Source organism: Giraffa tippelskirchi, chromosome 13 (assembly GCF_054371585.1).
Source record: "Giraffa tippelskirchi isolate mGirTip1 chromosome 13, T2T-mGirTip1v1.2.pri, whole genome shotgun sequence".
Lineage (NCBI taxonomy): Eukaryota > Metazoa > Chordata > Mammalia > Artiodactyla > Giraffidae > Giraffa > Giraffa tippelskirchi.
In genome coordinates, this window is record NC_137287.1 from 113,307,735 (window position 1) to 113,326,793 (window position 19,059).

Genomic DNA, 19,059 nt, shown 5'->3' on the forward strand with positions numbered 1-19,059 from the left:
GACCTGCTTTGTTGCAATCTCATTGTATGAATTTAGACTAGTCAGGAAATCTCCCTGAGCCAGCGGCCACAGATAACAATAACGACTAATATTTACTGAGTTACTACTGGCTTTATGCAAAGCATTTGACACGGGTTCTTTCAGCCAGTCCTCCCAATCCTTTGATTCCCACTTTATGAGGGAGGAAAGGCAGGCTGGTGAGTGGGAGACCTGGAAAGCTGAGCCCAGGCGATCTCAGGGCAGCCTCCAAGCTACCGAGCACCACCCACAAGTTAACAAGCCACTCACAACAGGCCTGGTTCATTTAGCCTTGACCACAAGGCAGGCATTGCACTGACCATGTTGAGAACAGGAAGACAAAGAGAGTCTCTTTAATCCAGGTGAACTGTGGTAATGAGAAAGACCACGGGCAGGGATGGTATTGAGCTGATTCACAAAGTTCACGGAGAATTTCAGCTGGAGAAGAAGGTGGGAAAGGAAGCCCAGGCAGAGGGAATTGTAGTCACAGAGGTCTGGGTCACCCAGTCAGTGCTGAGTTCATGGTCACCGTGGCAGAGCATTCACAGGCCATATGGGGCCAGCTCTCCCATTCACTGCAGTTCTGCCCATTGACAGGCCCAACCCTGTGCTGGTGGATGTCTATTCATACCAGGGATCCAAAACCATTATAGAAAACCAATATTGTTGCCATGCTTGATCTCTGAAACTGGGTAGGCTTAAGCTTTGATTCTGGGTCTCTCTCCTCAGAGTTGAGTAATCTCGGGCTGGCCGCTAAGCCTCATTTGTAAAGTGGGAAAATTATATGACTCTTACAAATATTCATCTGAATAGCAGTCTTTGCATTCACTCCTTCTGGTATCAGAATCCCCTCTGCTGTGGGGAACTCATCCCATAAAATATGTTGTTGTTGCTGTTCAGTAGCCAAGTCACGTTTGACTCTCTGCGACCCCGTGGACCGTAGCACACTGGGCTTCCCTGTTCTTCACCATCTCCCAGAGTTTGCCCAAGTTCATGTCCACTGAATCGGTGATGCCATCCAACCATCTCATCCTCTGTCACCTTCTTCTCCTTCTGCCTTCAATCTTTCCTAGCATCAGGATCTTTTCTAACAAGTCGGCTGATTGCATCGGGTGTTCGCATAAGATATAGATGAGCCTAACTCCTTCCCTCTGTGCCTACCCCTGACAGCAGCACAGGCATCACACTTGACCGGTCAAAGCATATCATATCCTCTAGTTGCACTCCAACATTCAGTGATGAGTAAATGACCCAATTTCCCTCAATCTGAATCCTCGTAGGGTACTTTTTTTTTGAACTTGTCAAGAAAGAATGGCTCTCTTCTCTGGGATGACAAACTGACAAGCAACACAAGTATGCATAGAAACTTCTAGAGAATGCACTCAACAGAGAGAAAGGAAAATATGACAGAACCAAGACATAAAGAGAGTCTGTATGTCCCAGTAACATTCTTCAATCTCCTGGATCCAGCTATGCCTAAAATCGAAGCCACTGTTTAAACTTCCTAGATATATGAACCAATAATAGTGTTCTTCTTTTGCTAATTTCAATCTGAATTGAGTGTGTGTCATTTGCAACAGAGTTCTGAAAGGCAAGTTTGCAAGGATTAAATGAGATCCAATTAAGTGGCATGGCCACTACACACTGCCATTTCCAATAAATGTTCCTTCCCATCTTTTTGTTGCAGATTCCTTGTCCTGGGAGGATATGGATGGCATTTGAGAATCAATCACATCTACAAAATATTTGTAGAAACCTAAACTGCCATCAAGATATTCTTAACAGACACTCTTAAAACTGAATGATTTAGCTGTAGGACAATATTTAGCCAAATCACTCCTAATTTCTTAAAATTCTTCTTGAATCCACCTGTTCTTCTTGAATCCAATAGATATCCAACAGAAATTTGCTGTATGTCTCAGAAAACTTAAACAGGGGCTCTGTATCAACCAAGAGGGGTGGGGTGGGGAGGGAGATGGGAAGGAAGTTCAAAAGGGAGGGGATATATGTATACCTATTCAAAAAACAATAAAAATAAACTGAATGATTTAGTGGTAAGACAATATTTGGCCAAATCTCTCTCTTAATTTCTTAAAATTCTTCTTGAATCCACCTGTTCCAAGAAGCTGCCCCAGACTATGGTCACTTATGGTCCTTTCAAACACTTTATCAAAGAGAAAATAATTATGACATTTTAAAAATAAATCCAACTTCTATGTTTCAAATGCAATTTCTCAAGCAACCCTGATTAAACTGTAGCTGTTTCTCTTCAGGGGAAAGTTTTTTTTATTAAAGACAATATTTTACTTTAAAATTTTGGTAAATTTTAAAGCATCTAAATATTAAAGGAAAACTTTTACATATCAATATAGATAGGTATAAACACTTCTTTAAATATACAAATATACATATAACTAAAATCAATCTATATGTCCTATTTTTCTAATGACTTTTTCAAAGTGAAATTATATGCCTCCAAGAGAATTTAAAAAATGACCCAAAAAACTTTTTACATGAAAATGTAGCCAACTTTAAAAGACTAAATATTTAAGGGTTACTTCAATTTTATATTTTAAAGAATAAACATGAATGTGTGAAAAATCCCTGGAATTACTTTTGCTACTTGGACTAATGGTCTACTGGAAACAAGATGGCAAGAGATGAGCTAAAAGGAACACAAGTAAGAGGAGAGTCCTGGGCTCCCGTCACGAGATGCCCAACGTCCCTTCTGAAAGCCCAGTCCTTGGCAGCCCTACCTCACTTAAGGCCACAAGGTCACAGCCACTGGCTTTGTAGTGGTCAAGTTAGCAGGAAACATGGAATCATAACAGGGGTAATGATTCAAAATGTAACACAAATGAACAAAGGAGCACATGTACTGAACCCAAAATCCAGGGAAACTGGCTACTCTGTAAAACAAAGCATCATACGCCTATATAATAAACCAGTTGCCTGGACTATAAAAGCAGATCATTCAAGGACTCTACAGATGTTTACTGGGTATTTAGTATGTGCCAAGCACCATGCAAGTGGCTGGAGACAAGGCACAAAGCTACGTGTGGTCCCTGCTCTCACAGAGCTTTCAATCGTATGACACAACAAACGTGTACAAATAAATATATCATTTTGAACTACAATGGGTGTTTTTACATTTGAATCTGCAAGTTCATTAATGCCCTGAGAGGAACTTCAAAAAGGATGAAATCATTCTATTTATTTAAAAAAAAAAAACAGATTTATTAAGATATAACTACATACCACACAATTTATCAATTTAAAGTGTACTGTTCAATAGTTTTTAGTATACTCACACATACATGCAGTGATCACCACAGTTAATCTGAGAATTAACTAATTTTTATCACTCAGTCATGTCCGACTCTCTGCAACCCCATGGACTATAGCTCGCCAGGCTCCTCTGTCCATGGAGTTTCTCCAAGCAAGAACACTGGAATGTGTTGCCATGCCCTCCTGCAGGGATCTTTCCAACCCAGGACTGAATCCAGGTCTCCCGCAATGTAGGCAGATTCTTTACTGTCTGAACCACCAGGGAAGCTCTAGAATTACCATATGACCCACCAATTCCACTGCTAGGCATGTACCGCAAAGAAATGAAGACAGATGTTCAAACAAAACCTTGTACATGGAATGATCATGGCAGCACTATTCACAGTAGCCAAAAGGTGGAAACAACTGAAATTTGTTCATCCGTGGAAGAATAGATAAATAAAATGTAATTTATCCATACAATGGAACATTATTCAGCCATAAAAAGAAGTGATCCAAGCTACAATGTAAATGAACTGTGAAAACATGCTAAGTGAAAGGAACCAACCAGTCACAGAAGACTACAGAGTATATGATTTCATTTCTGTATATTTTCTTCTGACTTAGAAATGATCTTTCTGTCTTCCTTTTCATTCAAACCCAGCATCTACCCATCCCCAATGTGTCATACCCACAACCTCCGTTCTATCCTCAGGGCTACTCAGCATGGCTCTCACTCTGATGACTGCTACAGCCTCCTCCTTGGTCCCTTGGTCCTGGGCTTTCCCCTCCAACCCACTCAAAGCATCAGCTGACAGAATGGTCTCTCTAAACAAACATCTGGTCAAGCTTATTTAAACTCTTCAGCCGCATCCCCATCACCAATCAGACTAGAGTAACCCCCTTGGCATCACATACAAACTCCCAGGCTCCATCACTCAATATTCACACGACAGGTACCCAGGGATCAAACTTGACTCTGGTTGCAAAGCTCCTTGGATCCTGCACTCCTTCACACACGTCTGTCCCTGCCTCTGTTTGTGCTCTTCCTCCTGCCTGGAATGCCGGCCCTCAGCTTTCTTGCTTAGAAAGAGCACTCTGTATTCCACATAGTTCAAGACTCCCCACTCCTCCTGCAACGATGATCTGCCCAACACCTTCACAGCCTTCAGGCCCTTGTGGCATTAGAGGATTGTTCATTGACCACTGCTGGGTGAACATCTGAAAGACAAGAGCTGTATCTGCTCACTGTCATATTTCCAGGAACCAGCATCCAGTCTGCCTGACACAGAGTAGGTTTTCAACTAAAAATATGTTGCAGAAAGAGAGGGAGAAAGGGGCAGAGAAAATGAATACACTGATCCCAGTACTTTAGGTACTTATTTTATGAATTAACAAATAATTATTGTCTCAGACATTGGAAGCTTCTGCCTTCCTTTAGGTTTTTCTCCAGATTCCTCAAGGATGAGTAGGAATAAAATAAAAGGCCAGAGTTGATAACAACAATAGCATCAACAAAGAAACCCCCCAACACACCCCAGCTCAAGCCTCAACCAGGGTAATCATGAGAAGTTCTGCCTTCTTGGAACCTTGTTCATTTCAGAAGTTTTACCTCCAAATCTACTTGTCAAACGGAATAGAGACTGGTAGAGAAGGGTTAATCAACAGTCAAACCTGAAGATGTTGCAGAGCTTTTAGGACCTCTACCTCCCAAATCCGTGAGCTTTTGGGGTTTTTTTTTGCCTTTACTTACATTTTCCGGGTTGATAAGCCCCACAAATGACTCTTGGTTGCATCTCACCTTCACAGAAGCCTTTGTGGACTCTGGTCTCTGACAGCCTCTCTTTTCAGGTAAGAGGCCATAAAGGCAGAAATACTAGAGCTCCCATTTGCCTCTAGGGGGCAATACGGCAGTTTACAAGTAATTCTAAAGACACTAGCTTTGTGTTACTCACCAAGGAACAAAACAACATGAAATAAAAGCAATATGTGTGAGCCCCATCAAAGACTTTCTTTTCAAAGGTAAACATGCAAAGGTGTAGTTCATGATGATTGAGAGCAAAAAATAATAAGCAGTGACATTCAAGATTGGTCTTGATCACTTCTAACTGATTTCTAAAATCTCCCCATCACCCTACTATTATAATTTCCTGCTAATTACTACAAGTAATTTTATTAATATACTTTTCAGCTTCATTAAATATTACCTTGGGCCTCACATTAAAAATGATGAGGCGCAGTAATCTTAATGAGCATCCAAGCTTCATCCACCCCTGAAAACCCAGACGACAAGAGAATCAAATGCCATTCTGCTCTGTTCCCCAGGCATGCAGAAAAGCAACTTCAGAGACATGAAAGAAACGAAATGTATAGCCCCGAAGGAAACCTGATCTGGAAACACACAGTGTAGCCCCGCCTCCTCCAGATCCTGTCCATTAAGGAAGAGGGGAATTGTCCAGAAGGCATTTTGGCTTTAGTTCTTCCTCCTCTTTCATCCAGATGTAAACACAGTATTGATCAGCACAATTACCACTCTTATGAAGCCTCACTTGTTACTCTGAGGAACAGAGTTATGGGTGATCATGGGCTGGGCAGACACAGGCCAACTGGAAACATGAGATGTTCACTGCTCTCACCAATGGTAGTCTCTGGCTCCCTCTAAAACGGTGGTAGAAGCACAAAGGATAGGCGGTCAGAAACTAAAGGTCAGTCTTCTTTTTCTTTCCTTCCTGGCATGACCAGAATTGTCTGTTATTTCTCAAGCAGTGAGCCAGGCAAGCACAGTGAGACCAGCTTCTTGATCCTCAGAGTAAATAATTTATCAGGAGCTGAATTTACTGCTCTCATAGCTAAACTGTCAGAATCCTCCCAATTGCGATAGCAGTTGTGCTGTGTGGTCCCAGGGTTTCTTTCGTTTCCCTGGGACTCTAGGTTAAAGATGAGTGTGTGGCGGTAAACACAGGGTTGGCGGAACAGGCTAACCCAGGTTGACTGAACCTCCCCTTCGGCCAAGATCGCAGAGATTTTTCAGATACGTCTGAGAATAAAGGGTCACAACAGGAAACCATTAAATGTAAGAGAGAGAGCTTCAGAATTATTAAACTTAACCCACTGCTTGTAGATAATATAAAGCTGAGATTCAGAGAGTGGACATGATTTGCCTTGGTTGCTCAAGAAGCGTCAAAGCTAGAACCTAAACTCGTAGATCCCCTCCCGTTAGGTTGCTGTTGAGATTATTAATCTGAAATGGGGTCTTTGACAGGAGGTGGAGGCAGAGACAGTCAATCATCCATCAATAATTATGCTTCCCCTCTTCCAGAGTGTAGTGTTGCCTTAAAGATGTGGTTGCCATCAGGAACATCATCTTCCCATCCTTCCATCTACTACCTTGAAGCTGACTCCAGCCATCCAACTGAATTCTAGCCAATGACACAGGAATGGAAGCAATGGAGGACACCACTTCCAAGCATGACCCATGCTAACCTGCAGCCTGGTGACCCTCCATGCTCTCTCTCCAAGGGAATCTCAAGGTCTTAAAAGATAGCAGAGGTTCATAGCAGAAGTGACCTGCCTCTCCAAATCATTTCATGGAGAAAAGGATTTTAAAGACAGAGTATACATACATGGTCTGTTGCTGGAATGAGATATAAAATTTTACTGTGTGAAGCTACTAAACTTTGCAGGGGTTTATTCATTACAGCACCTAGCATTAACCTCAAAAGTACAAGGAACATTTCATAGTTGAAAGGAGTTTCTCAAACACATAAAGATCTGTGCAAAACTTAGGGCTCACGGAAAATCTAGCTACTGTTAAGAGTGAGGAAAACACTTATAAATCAAATAATAAAATCAATCATCTACCAACTCGCCAATTTGCCAGTCAGACTGAAATAAATTAACTGTTCAAGGTCTCTGAGGGGGGCAAAGAACTAGTAAAGGTTAGCCTTGAAAACAAAGACTTTTCACAAAGGAATTTCTTTCTCAAGTGTCCTGTGCCTGATTCCTTTTATCTTGAAAGTGATGACAAAATGAACTACTGATACACACAACAACTTTGATGCATCTCCAGGGCATCACGCTGAGGGGGGGGGGGGCGGGGAGGCCAACCTTCAAAGGTTATATACTGTCTGATTCCTTTTATATAACATTCTTGAGATGACAAAAGTATAGATGAAGAACACAGAAGTAATTGCCACAGGTGAGAGGTAGGGGAAGAGTGCCACTTAGTGAAGAAGTAACTCAGGGGAAATGCTTTGTGGTTTTGGAACAGTTCTGCTTCCTGATTGCAGGGATGGTCACTAGAATATACACATGTGATCAAATTTCACAGAAGTATACATGAAAAAGAACAAGTACAAGAGGAAGGAGAGGAAGAGGAATGGAAGAAGGGGAGCAGGGAGGAGAAGGAGAAAAAAGAATAGGAGGTGAAGAAGAATGCTTGTTAACACTGATAAAGTCTGAATAAGGTCTTTCCTGGATTTGACAATGTATTAAGGTAACATAAGAATATTATCTTTAGGGGAAGACAGAGAAAAGATACAGGGTACCTTCTATACTATCTTTGCAACTTCTTATGTATCTCAAACTGCTTCAAAATTAAAAGTTAAAAAAATGCTAAGGGATAGCCTAAGTTCTGGACCATGAAGCTCTAAGTCAGGAAATAGGCATCATGATGGAGCAACATGAGTACGAGACCTGCAGAGCATTTAGGGGCTAGTTACACTAAGTCCCCTTCATACGAACCTTCAAGTTGTGAACTTTCAAAGATGCAAACATGCATTCACATGTCCAACTACATAAGTCAGTTCACATGAAACTGCAGCTTGCCCTTCATCTCCTATTGCTGACGGTCCTTCAGCTCTACCATCTCCCACCTCCTCTCCCTCTTCTAGTCAGCGACTCTTCTGGACTATTCCTCCATGCCAGCCCCTGGATGCCAGCTGCTGTACTGTACTACTGTACTTTTCAAGGTACTGTATTATATAAGATTAAAAAATGTTTCCTTTGTTTTTTTGTGTTTGCTTTTTTTAATTTTAACCTTTCTAATGCTTCTTTACAATGTATTATTTGTGTGAAAAGTATTATAAACCTATGATAGTAGAGTACTGGGCTTCCCTGGTGGCTCAGACAGTAAAGAATCCGCTTGCAATGCAAGAGACCTTAGGTCTGATCCTTAGGTTAGGAAGATCCCCTGGAGAAGGATATGGCTACCCACTCCAGTATTCTTGCCTGGAGAATTCCATGGACAGAGGAGCCTGGCGGGCTACAGTCCATGGGGTTGCAAAGAGTCAGACACAACTGAGCAACTAACACTTTCGTTTGTCACTAGTATACTAGTTCACTAGTACAGTACGATTTAACTGATTATGTTAGTTGGATACCTAGGCTAACTGTGTTGGACTTACAAAAAAACTGGACTTACGAACACACTCTCCAAACAGAACTTGTTTACATGTAGGGACTTATTATACAGGGCTTCCCTGGTGGCTCAGATGATAAAGAATCTGTCTGCAATGCAGGAGACCCCACTTTGATCCTTGGGTTGGGAAGATCACCTGGGAAACGGAATGGCAATCCACTCCAGTATTCTTGCCTGCAGAATCTCATGGACAGAGGAGTCTGGTGGATCCATGGGGTTGCAAAGAGTCGGACACAACTGAGCAATTAACACTTTCACTTTCACTTTATTATGTAGGACTCTCACCTTTACCTGTTTATTCTTTGTCTCCTTTCCAGAATATGAATAAATATCAGAGACCATGTCTGTATTGTACCCCTCTCAATGCCTAAGTGTCTGGTACCTAGAACACTCTCAGTAAATCTCTATTGCACAAATGAATGAAGCAACAGAAGAGAAAGGTATTAATATTCCCATTTTGCAAACAAACAATGGTGTGCAGAGACTTCGGTGCCTCACCCACCTTGTGCACAAGCTCGAAAGTAGGTGAAGACCCTCAGGGGTCTGGAGGCCTTTCATAGCAGCACTGTATGTCTGTCAATAGCTTGGGTTTCTGATAGCTGCTTTTTCTTAGGAAATAGAGTATGAGAGAAAAAGAGAAAGATGAGGAGAGAAAAAGTGAGAGAGTGAGAACAAGGGCAAGAGAAGCAACATAAGAGAGAAAGAGAAAGAAAAGGGGTTAGAGAGAAGTCAAGGGGAAGAGAACAAGAGCAAAGGAGGGACGGAGTGGGAAAGAGGAAGAAAAAGAGAAGATGGGAGAAGGGGATGGGAGAGAAGGAAGGAGGAGGGAAGGAAAGTCTGCCCCAACACAGTGACAGTGAACAAAAAGATTCCAAATTTGAACACGGTCACGCTCCATGCTCTGAAGTGGTATTGCAATGTGAATAATCTATCACTAAGTAATAAATAGTTCACACAAAACAAAAAAATATGGTCAGCAACGAGATGTAAATTAGGAGCAACCAAGGGAAATTGTACTTCACACCTGCCGTGCTCCGATTAGCCAACTGTGATCAGAAGTTCTTTTTATCTTTTTGAGAAGGTGCTGTAGTTTGCAATACAGCGTGATAGAATGTAAAATGCAATACACCAAGACTGGAAAAAAAACCTGGGTTGCATTAGAAACAGTAAAGCTTCTGCAGGCAACAGACCCAAATTTGAATTAAGGCTCTGTCACTTTTCATCTACATGACCATGGCCGAGGTATTTAATTTCTTTGAACCTCAGTAGTTCAGGAGCAAAAACACATACTTTGTGAGGCTACTGGGAAGATTCAACAAAATAATCAATACAAATGTCACCAGCACAGTGCCTGGCATGCATTCGGCACTCAGCAAGGGCTTCCACGCTCTCAAAAGCTAGACACCAAAACAGTGCACATTCTATGATTCTGTTCCTATGATCAACAGACAAAGTGTATCAGAAAGAGATCAGATTGTTTCCTGGGAGGAGGAGGACTGAGTGCAAAGGGGCACAAGGGAACTTTCTGGGGTGAAGGAAATGGTCTGTATCTTGATAAGACTACAGGTTTTACAGGAGTGTATGCGTTTGTCAAAACTTACTGAACCATGTGCTTAATATCCATGTACGTTACAGTATATAAATTATACTTCAAAAAATGTATTAATAATTATAAGATCTACAAATCTATCAATAGATACTAGATAGTTAGGTAGCTTAGTAGCTAAATAGCTGCAGAAAAAAAGGGGGATGAGGACAAAGAGAGAGAAACCAGTGAAAGTACCTTATGCTAAGGGCTCAATATACACGTGGAGAATTCTGAGATCAAAATGAACATTCCCACTCTTTCTCCTCCAGAGACAACCCATGCCACTGTGGCTGGCATACATGGCTCAGCTAGTTCTCAAAGTGTTTCCTTCTGTCTTCCTGAATCCTGGTCCCTGACACTCCCAGGAAGATGAAACCTGCCCACCACCCACTCCTCATGATAGAGCCCAGAGGTCTTGACCATCAAATCTACTCTGTCTCCATCTAAGCATCTCAAAGGCTTTCATCTCTAAGTATTTCAATAACCACACTCAACGCTTCAAAATCTCCTTAGACTGTGAGCCCAGAAGGGCTGCAGGATGCCGTCTGTTGAGGGTGTGTCCCGGCTGTAGCACTCCCCTCAGGGCTTTGGGCAGCTCCGCTGCTGTGAAGTGGGGACCACCATCCTGAGGTCATGCCTTCAGTCTGGAACACCATAATTGCTAATATCTACTGAGCATTTACTACCATGCCCCACACTGTCTTGGATGCTATGTATCTTCATTCTTCTAGTCCTCACAATAAATCCATTAAAAAGTCTAGCATCAGCACCATTTTACAGATGAGCCAGCAGAACTTTGAGGTACCCCTTCACCCCGGTCTTTTCAGATCCCACAAAATCCGTCTGCAAATTTGATCTCCACACCTCTGTCCTGTCCTTCACCATAAAGGAGCTGCCACAACTCAGGAAGAACAACTCTTTGTCCAATATATATAGAACAGGAGCTCAATTTAAAGCTTAACAGTGGAGCCTTGGATGAACAAACAATTGATACACAGAGCGACATGGGTGATGCTTAAAAACAATTTGCAGAACAAAAGGAGATGCACGTAACAGAGTAGATACCACAAGATTCCACTTCTATGAAGTTCTACAAATACAAATCTAATCTACAAGGACCAAAATTAGGTCACTGGTAGCCTGGGGCTGGGAGTGAGAGGCAAGACTACAAAGTGGGGTGGGGGGGATAAGGGACATTTCTGGGTGATGAAAATGCCCTACACCTGGATCCCAGTAGTGGTTTCATGCTCACACTTGTCAAAATTCAATCTGTACACTTCAAAAGTGTGCATTTATTATATGCGACTAAAGCTGATATTTTAATGCAAAAACAAAGACAAGCCTTCGGAGCCAAGAGCCCTTGCTTTCAATCTCCTTCTGTCTCTTCCTAGCCGTTGACCTCGTGCAAGTCACTTAACACATCTGAACCCTGGTTTCAGGCTATTGTCAGGGCTGGAGATAATACATCCTAAACCTAGGAAAAGAGTAGGCCTTCAGTAAACAACAGCTTCTATCATTACTGTTAATTAATAATAATGAGAAGTAATAATCTGAGTAACAGCTTCAATTCTGCACTGCACTTTGCTGGGTGGATCTCAAACTGCTAAATGTTCCTTGCTATTAGCTCACTGAAAACCAACACACATTCTTTTCTGGCATGCAATCATTTTAATGTTATGCTGGGACAGATAATCAAGAATGAATACCAAATGTATGTAGATGAAAGAATTCATGTTTATATATGAATGTGGGCCATGGAATCTTAGATTAATTCAAACCCGAACACTGCTGACAATTACCATTTTCTTTCCAAGGAATCAGATTTTCATTCTAAGCAACTCCATGGGGAGTTTTCTACTATATTGTTATCCAGGGTGTAATTTCTTTAATAAGGTCATTAGGGAAAAAAAAAACAATTCTGGACTCTATAGTCCTTTTGTATTAATTTCTTCCTAAGAGTGTCTGTCTTTAGGAATGAGACAGAGGTCAGCATGGCAAACTTCAAATGTATAGTAATCTGGTTTCGGTGCGTTTTAAAGCTAGAAGCTGTGAGCATATCGCCTTGTTTTTCGGTCACCTCCTTCCACATTCAGAAAATTGCTTTGCAGGAAACTGTTAGTTCTATTTAGGTTTACAAATAATTTCTCTGGAGCTAGAGCAAAGGTGAATTAGAAAGTTTCCAGAGTCTCGGGCAGAATGGAGATTCTCAGTGTGAGGCTGCAGAAGATGGAGCAATATCGGCGATTCTATTGGGTTGGCCAAAAAGTTGGTTCAGGTTTATCTATACGATATTACAGAAAAACCAGAACAAACATTTTGGCCAACCAAATATGTGAAATGAATGAAAAAGACCACACAGTGATGGGCTCAGCATTGCCAGTGGGGTCAGTCAACCCTTCTTCTGGTAAAGGTCTCTAATCACCCTTCATTTTGGGTACATCCTTGTCCCCCCTCCAGCCAGCCGAAGAGCCAACTTCTGATGATAAAGACTGTGCCAGTCTCAGGACAGATCAACTCCGTGTCATGAGCTGTCTCCCTTTTGGTGGAAATCCCTCAGTGCCATAATGAGAGCCGGGGGACCGAGGGCCTTCTGAAGACCTATGGAAGGCTCCAGAGAAAGAAGGGAGCAGTCATAACCCGCCCAGGGGCCACTAACACATGGCTCTTCAACCCAAGGGCACCCCATGCAAGACCTCAGGTATCATGCTCCATCATCAGCCACGTCAGGTCCTAACTGCCCAGAGGTCTCAGGGAATAAAGACTCCCTGGCGAACAGCCCAACTTGGACTTTTCAGGAAATAAACTTGCTGAGAGCAGGAGAGTTCTGTTTTATGATTTGGCTTTCCTTGTATTTACCTGTGAACAACAGCTTTTCAAGAAACCCAGACAACTCTCGATAAGAATGCCTTCCCAGCTATGGCAGAGACTGCCACTTGCTCATCCTACCGCATTTCCTCCTCTTTCTGGGTTCACAGTGAGACCCCATTTCTCAGGATCCCCTGCAGTCAGGCTCAGGTGCAGCCATGTAACTGAATTCTGCCCAATGAACTGTAGATAGATACAATAATAGCAAATCTTAGGCCTGGCCCATAGAAACCTCCCACAGCATCCTATACCCTACACCCTTCTCTTTTCCCATCCATCAGTAGAATGGAAAGGATTCCATGGGCCTAGAAGATGGAAGAACCCCACAATGGAAAAAAAAGTCCTTAGTCCTGAGTGACTGTGAAGAACATAGCTCCTCTGCTGACTGACATGGGAGGGGGTGAAAACAGCAAATTTTTATCGTATCAAGACAACAACATGCTGAGGTTGTTTGCTCCAAGAGTCATCCTGTCCTGACTAAACATACCTTCCTCTTATATAATTATCCCATCAAAACCTCCACTAGATGACTTCAAATTGAAAAACAACAACAAAATGCCAACATCTAGCTAAATGTTGACATCAAGACAAATGTTACTTGACCAAATCCCACCCTAAGTCAGACTGCGAGTTGTGACTTCAAGCTCTGAACAGTCTACGGGTGTCCTCATGCCCTACTCCCCACAAACGTGAAGTTCAAGTAAGTATTCAAGAAGTCAAGAGCAGACAGGAGCTGACTGGCATAGAACAGGAAGCCCAAAGTCTCAGACTGCCTCTGGTAACACTTCAATTACTCACCACCTGCTCATCATACGGTTCTCAGCACAGCTTTTTCCACTGTCTCCCAAGAAAAGGTTAATGGGATGTACCAGAAGCCAGCAGGCAGGAAAATCCCCGGGCTCAGTTAAGAATACAGAAGAAATTATTTCTAGACTCAGTCATGGTCCTGGAAGCCAGCAAGTATCATCTTGGCTCCCTCCTGTCTTCACAGTTGCCTTCTCCTCTCACACTGACAAGACCTGTCTTCATTGATGAAGATGATCCTTCCACCCAGGGCCAAAACTTCCTCCAAGCCATCTCCCGAACAGCCTTGCTCTAGACTAGGGGCCCCTCTGAAGGGAGAAACCACCTCCTTCCCTCTGCATCCCCAGTCCCAGGCACAAGGCACACTACTCAGCATGGGTGAGCTGCTACATCCAACAATTTCAGCATTTCGGTAGCTTATAACCACAACGTCTTCTCTGCACTCATGCAACCGTATAACAAAGGTTCACAGACCCAGGCTCCTATAGTTCCACCAAATCCTGTGGCCTCAGTCTTCTGCAGGCAAGGGAAGAGAACAATACAGATTTGTGGGCCAGGTCTGAAAGTGATATACATACATTGCAGTATCCACATTCCACTGGCCAGAACTCTACACAGGCCCACAACTAGCAACAAGAAAACAAACTTATGGCTACCAAGGTGGAAGGGATACACGGGGAGATTGGGACTGACATATATACACTACTATTTATAAAACAGGTAACTAATAAGGACCTACTGTAGAGTATAGGAAACTCTACTCAACACTCTACAATGGCCTATACGGGAAAAGAATCTAAAAAATAAGTGGGTATATGTATATGTATAACTGATTCACTTTCCTGTACACCTAAAATTAACACAACATTGTAAATCAACTATACTCCAATATTTAAAGAGAGAGAGAGAGAGGGAGGGAAAGTCTAGGAAACAACTAGACCACATCTAACAACAGTGGCTCACATGGAAAGAAAGAAATGGATTTTGGGGTTCACATACGACCATCATATACAACCCAGTGGGGGAAGAGAATGTCTCCCAGAAGATAGTCAGTCTTTAAGGACTTAATCCAAAGATCTGATATAAAAATGACCTTTTCCAGAGCTATGCAAAAAAAAAAGAGAGAGAGAGAAGTTAACTTTGCAAAATAAACCAGGATGATGTCCACCACCCTGAGGCCCATGTGAGTAGACACTCACACAAGTTCAGAACAAGGTACCTTGCTCTGTACAAAATGGGCCAAGAAGGTCCAAAGGTGGAAAACAGCTGTATTGGCTGATAGATGCACGCTGGAGGGGACCAGCAGACTCAGGATTCTGCAGGCAGCAGAGGGCTCAGGGTGGGGGACCTCTCACTCACAGAGAGGTTAAGAGAGGTAAAGCATCTCCAAGTCCAGCCAGCAGGAAAGCCATCCCATGACTCCCAGTCCACCTTGTCAGCTGTCTAAATTAATCTGTTTATCTGTCAAAGCGGGAGCCTTAAAACATAACTAGCCAGAATATTCTCTCAGACAAAATATCTCTGGAAAACATGTTTCCCATCCTGACATTGTGTTCTTCCAAAGTCTCTCCTCCTAGAATTACGTGCACCGTTCATGTGGCAGTGCCCGCAGGAAGCACAAGGGCGAAGACATTCACACCCCCCCCGCCAAGTCTGTGTCACCCAGATAGCTTTCTGCTCATGCAAGAAGGACTCAGCTCAGTTTCCACCCATAAACGGTTCGTTATTTGTCCCCAGAGGCCTTCCTGTCACCTATAGGAACACTTCCCCGCAAGCTCAGTGAATTACAGCTCTTTTAAAGGGAATGTTCCAGACAATGAACTCCTTTCCTTCCACCTTTTAAAATGAGATTAACCCAAGAACATTGCGGAAGGTCTGTGAATGGCTTCCAAAGAGAGGCGCTTCTCTAACACAGGTGTGGGAATATCTCCATACTGCTTTATCCATCTGAGCTAGCTTGGAAGCCCACACTTTGTCTGAAGAAGGATGGCAGACAACTGCAATTCATAAGAATTTATCAAGCTGGCATTAAAGTCCTCGGGGGCTGAAACCAGAGATGCCCCCCATGAGGGTTCTCTCTGGCCCCTATATACTCCCATCAATCACACTTCCCTCTTTTCCATACCATTTCTTCCCTGTTTTCCACCCTCCTTGTGGCTCAGCTGGTAAAGAATCCGCCTGCAATGTGGGAGACCTGGATTCAGTTCCTGGGTGGGGAAGATCCCTTGGAGAAGGGAAAGGCTATCCACTCCAGTATTCTGGCCTGGAGAACTCCATGGACTGTATAGTCCATGGGGTTGCAAAGAGTCGAACATGACTGAGCGACTTTCACTTCCACCCTCCACTCCTGTGGTCACGTCTACCCTGTTCTGTTTGAACTGTGGGACTTGGAAAAGAGTGGTGAAAGTTGGGGTGGGTGACATAATCAGAGTGCACTTTGAATTCTAGTGTGAGGGGCTTCATTCTGTTCTACAGCAGAGGTCAGGAAACTACAACCTGTGGACCAAATCTAGCCCATCATCTCTGGTTTTTGGGGGTTCTTGGGTTTTTTTAAGCCACACTGCAGGGCATCTGGAATCTTAGCTCCTCACCCAGGGATCAGGCCCATGCCCACTGGAGTGGAAGTGTGGAGTCCTAACCACTGGATTGCCAGGGACTTCTCCATCATCTCTTTTTATAAAGTTTTATTGGAACACAGTTACATTATTTTTCCATGACTACTTTTGTGCTATAATGGCAGAGTTGAGTAGTTGAGACAGAAAACTTCTACGATCCCCCAAAACTAAAATATTTACTATTTGACCCTTGACAGAAATATTTGTTAAGCTCTAAAACTGAATTCCACGGCAACAGTCAATGTCTACTCAAACACATACGCACACATGTTCACAGAAGTACCATTCACAATAACCAAAACGTGAAAACAGCCCAATGCTCATCAAAAGATGAATGAATAAACAAATTGTGGTATATACGTACAGTGGAATATTATTAAGCCATAAGAAAAGAACAAAGTACTGATACATGCTACGATGTGAACAAACCTCAAAAACATGATGCTGAGTAAAAGAAGTTAGATGGAAAATGCCATATATGTTATGATTCCAGTTATATGAAGTATTCAGAATGGGTAAATACATAGAGACGAAATGCAGAATGGCGGTTGCCAGGGGCTGGGAAAAGGGGAAATGGTTGGAAAAACTGCTTAATGGGTACAAAATTTCCTTTTAGGGTGATGGAAAGGTTTTGGAACTATATAGAAGTGATGGTTAATAAGACTGTGAATATATTAAGTGCCACTCAACGGCTCACTTTAAGATGGTTATTTTTTTAAGATTTGTTTGATGTGGACCACTTCTAAAGTCTTTATTGAATTTGTTCCAATATTGCTTCTGCTTTATGTCTTGGTTTTTAGGTTGCATGGCATGTGGGGTCTCAGCTCCCCAACCAGGGATTGAACCAGCACCCTTGCATTGGAAGGCAAAGTCTTAACCATTGGACCACCAGGGAAGTCCCCTCGATGGTTATTTTTAAGTTGTGGGAAATCCACATTTCAACAATGTTTTAAATTCAAAAAATACATCTTTTTAAAGGAGTCGGGGAACTTTTAAACAGAGGAGTGACACGATCTGAGCTTTGCTTTCAGGCAAGAACCCTAGCAGTATTTACAAAACAGGAAGTCCTCAGTTTACCCCTAAGTACCTTGGAAGTGGGCACCACCATTAACAATTAGAAATAAGGAGAGGCAGCAAACTAGGAAATCGGGCACTCAGTTGGCCACCTGTTGAGTTTGTGCACCTGTGAGACCAGAGGAAGGACCCTCAACAGGAAGTCATCAGTGCTGGATTGGGTTTTAAGAGCAAGATCAAGCCTAGAGAAAGAGATACTGGGGTCATCCTTCGGGTGGCGATGTTGCCAGGAGAGAAGAGAGGGACAAACACTGGAGCATCTCAATATAGGGCAGGGGGATAAAGCACAGTCAGAAATAATATTAACTAAGAGGGCATGAGCAGAGAGTCAGGAGAAGGCCAGGAGAGAAGAGCCATGGAAAGGGTGCAACTGGTGGCCCCAAATGCAACAGAAACTCGGGAGAAGGGGAGGAGGAGGAAGAGGGAGGAGGGCTAGTGAAAAGGTCACAGGAGTTGCAGGGTAGCAGTACTGCTCAAAATCCAGGTTCTCAGTTTTTCTTCTGAGAAGGTGAGGTTGCTAGGTAAGCGAGGCCACACTAAGGATAGGTGAAGAAGCAGCAGCTTAGCATCCAAGGTAAAGACTCCAGGGCTGCAGAGCCCTGCCCTCCCCTGACCCTCAACTCCATGCTTGGAGGAATGGCACAAGCACCCACCCCCAACACATGCCTGGTCCCAACTACAGCCCTGGGTGCAAGGCTGGATTCACCCCAAAGCATAGGACCTCTCCAACCCTGGCACGCTCAGCATACCCCAGGGCCCCTGGGTGAATGGGTCAATCCTGCAGGTATACTTCACAGTCCTGGCTTGATGTTACCTCTACCATCCTGGCATCAGTGGCCACCAACTGGACGGGGCTACAGCTGTTTCTATTTGCAGCAACAAATCATCTACAGTATTACGTTAACTTCAAAATGATAGCGTTTGGCATACAACAGCAAATTGATTTCTTAGAAACAAAATGAATTTTACTTGCCATTATTACCCTAAGTGGGAATCCAAAAGGGCTGTAATAAATAATATAACCACATTATATTTATTCACCCTTGATCTCTCCTTTATAACATTAACTAAAGAGGTAAGCACCATGGAGGAGGAAGAATTATTTCTGGTTTGACAAGGAAGGGACTTTGTTGGTGGGGGGAGGTGTTTAAGTAGAAGCAGTGTGGGATGTCTTTTAGCAAAGGCAAGTCTGTAATAAGAATCAGGCTGACTTTCTAAAATAAGAACTATTCAGGTGTGAAATGGGCTCCCCCAGAAATTAGGTGGGAGTCCCTCAGCTTCTCTGGGGCTATAATAATGGGTTAGTCATGTATGACAACTTGCATAATGGTGCCTCCAGTTTGGAAGACTTGGGACAGTCTTCCTGTGATTTATACAATATCACTCGGAAAAGCATCCTATTTTGCTGA

At 42.9% G+C, this 19,059-nt stretch overlaps 1 protein-coding gene across 6 annotated transcripts in view; it reads right to left on the minus strand.

Moving 5' to 3' along the window:
- PTPRT (protein tyrosine phosphatase receptor type T) overlaps positions 1 to 19,059 on the minus strand; it is a 1,099,906-nt gene that overhangs the window by 960,586 nt on the left and 120,261 nt on the right. Inside the window, exons 1-2 of one of the 6 annotated variants that reach the window (XM_081556968.1) lie at positions 8,708 to 8,795; positions 5,816 to 5,943 (exon numbers count right to left, since the gene is read on the minus strand). The exons of the other annotated variants lie outside the window; for them this stretch is intronic. The gene's annotated coding sequence lies outside the window, so the exon portion shown is untranslated. Of the gene's footprint in view, positions 1 to 5,815; positions 5,944 to 8,707; positions 8,796 to 19,059 lie in introns of those variants that run through there. 6 annotated transcript variants of the gene reach the window in all.